Source organism: Dendrobates tinctorius, unplaced genomic scaffold, assembly GCF_039654945.1.
Source record: "Dendrobates tinctorius isolate UK_male_01 unplaced genomic scaffold, ASM3965494v1 ptg000103l, whole genome shotgun sequence".
Lineage (NCBI taxonomy): Eukaryota > Metazoa > Chordata > Amphibia > Anura > Dendrobatidae > Dendrobates > Dendrobates tinctorius.
In genome coordinates, this window is record NW_027361771.1 from 25,715,470 (window position 1) to 25,718,157 (window position 2,688).

The 2,688-nt window shown below is 40.8% G+C and overlaps 1 long non-coding RNA gene across 1 annotated transcript; it reads left to right on the plus strand.

Annotated features, from left to right (window-relative positions):
* Positions 1–1,389: 1,389 nt before the first annotated feature.
* On the plus strand, positions 1,390–2,401 carry LOC141100223 (uncharacterized). Its single transcript, XR_012234646.1, has 2 exons — positions 1,390–1,578; positions 1,741–2,401. It is a non-coding gene; the product is annotated as an uncharacterized lncRNA (long non-coding RNA).
* The last annotated feature ends 287 nt before the right edge of the window (positions 2,402–2,688 follow it).

Sequence of the window (2,688 nt, forward strand, 5' to 3'; positions counted from 1 at the left end):
AACATCACTGCTCTAGAGGAGATCTGCATGGAGGAATGGGCCAACATACCAACAACAGTGTGTGGGAACTTTGTGAAGACTTACAGAAAACGTTTGACCTCTGTCATTGCCAACAAAGGATATATCACAAAGTATTGAGATGAAATTTTGTTTCTGACCAAATACTTATTTTCCACCATAATATGCAAATAAAATGAAAAAAAAACAGACAATGTGATTTTCTGGATTTTTTTTTCTCAGTTTGTCTCCCATAGTTGAGGTCTACCTATGATGTAAATTACAGACGCCTCTCATCTTTTTAAGTGGTTGAACTTGCACTATTACTGACTGACTAAATACTTTTTTCCCCACTGTATGTATTGCATGAATGTATGAATGTATTGTATGTAGTATGTATGTATGTATGTTGTATGTATGTAGCATGTTGTATGTATGTAGTATGTAAGTATGTACGTAGTATGTAGTATGTATGTTGTATTAATGTAGTATGTATGTAGTATGTAATATGTATGTATGTTGTATGAATGTAGTATATATGTAGCATGTATGTATGTATGTTGTACGAATGTAGCATATATGTAGTATGAATGTACGATGCCTGCATACACACAAGACCCCCGGCAGGCCCGCACAGGCCCCCGGCAGCTGGCACAGGGCCCCGGCAGCCGGCACAGGCCCCCGAGAGGCCCGTACAGACCATCGGCATCCGGCACAGGCCCCCGACAGGCCTGTACAGACCCCCGAGAGGCCTGTACAGAACACTGGCAGCCAGCACAGGCCCCCGAGAGGCCCGTACAGACCACCGGCAGCCGGCACAGGCCCCCGACAGGCCTGTACAGACCCCCGAGAGGCCCGTACAGACCCCCGACAGTCAGCATAGACCCCCCCGCAGTCATCACAGACCGCGCATCATGATGCGCACAGACTGAGCATCATGATGACATCATTTCAGCAGCCAATCACAGCCACAACAGTGGCTCATTGCATTATGGGGACTTCCGATTCCGGTATCCGATATAGAAAAAATATCGGTACTCGGTATCGGAATTCCGATACAGCAAATATCGGCCAATACCAGATATTTGCAGTATCGGAATGCTCAACACTCTTAATGACCAAATACTTATTTTCCACCATAATTTTCAAAATAAATCTTGCCAAATTAGACAAGGTGATTTTCTAGATTTGTTTTCTCATTTTGACTCTCACAGTTGTGGTTTATTACAGACCTATCTCATATTTTTAAGTAGAGAAACTTGCACAATTGGTGTCTAACTAGATGCTTTTCTCCCAACTGTATGTATATTTATATTATATGCACACATATGCATAATTTGTTTTCTCTATATAGCTTTAGCCCTCCGTCAGGCGCAATAGATCTGACAGGCACACAGTAATTAGTTTCACTTCTCTCTCCTTGCCCACTTATCAGAAAACCCCACCCCTCCTAGTTATCTCCTGACTCTACAGGCTCTGTGAAACCTGATATCACAGTGACTCAGCAGACCTTCTAGTGAGCAGATATCAACACTTTGGCTTCTCAGGCACATTGCGCCTGATTTCAACACAAATTGAAAGGTTAGTATTTTCTTTTTTTATTCATCACGATTGTGTATTTAGCTTGTTTTATGAAGGATTAATGCTAAGTTAGTGTACATAAGTACTGTTTTCTTAGACAAAAGGAGGGTGGCTTCTAAGGCACATTGCGCCCTAACACATACTCTTTCTCTCTTGCTTCAGATTTTCTGCTGCAATGGCCAGAAAACAGTATGATTCATCTAAACCCCTTCATTTAGAAGAAATGAAGATTTTTTTGTTAGAAGATGATGAGGAAGAACCAGCAGTAACTGAGGATTTAGAGGAATCTAGTGACATTTCATCTGAAGATGAGGTAGCAGAATGTAACACTGATTCTGGAACAGAGCAGGATGGTGATGACACTGATACAGAGGAAACAGACACAGATCTAGCTTATTATTTGGGCAAAGATAAAAATACAAAGGACGTCCCAAGGACGTTCCAGAACAAACACCGACTCTACCACCTTCTAAAAGACGCAGTTGTACTACCTGCTCATTTGTATCTGGTTTCAGAAGGCTTTCTAAATATGACTGCAAAATATGTAAAGAATCAATCTGCCTTTCCCATGCAACTTTCGTCTGCCAGCCTTGCTTTTCTAAGTGCACCTGTGCTGCTTCTGCTGCAATTGAAACCACTGAAGATGAGTAGAAAATAATTAAGTAACATCTAAGTGCAATATCCTTTAAGTTTTTTTCCATAATTTTATATTTAAGCAATAGTTAAGTAAAGATAACTGGAGCCTATTTGGCGGTACTACCGAAAAGTGGTACTTTTAGTTTTAATAAGTTTATGGTTAATAAATGTTTTTTTTTGCATCTGATTTGGTGTAATATCTTTTAATACATTCCTATGAAGGTCACTGACTACTTCTATAGTCCTGAAATTGAAATATGTAGCTACTATAGGTGGTTTTCTGACCTGTGCTTGTCAGGCACATTGCGCATGAACTGAGGAGAATCTATATTGCGCCTGACGGAGGGTTAGTTCTGATGAAGGCCCAACGACAGGTTGAAATGTTAATCCAGTGTTTCCTAAATCCAGTCCTCATGGCCCCCAACAGATCATGTTTTCAGGATTTCCTTAGGCTAGTTTCACATTTGTTGTTGA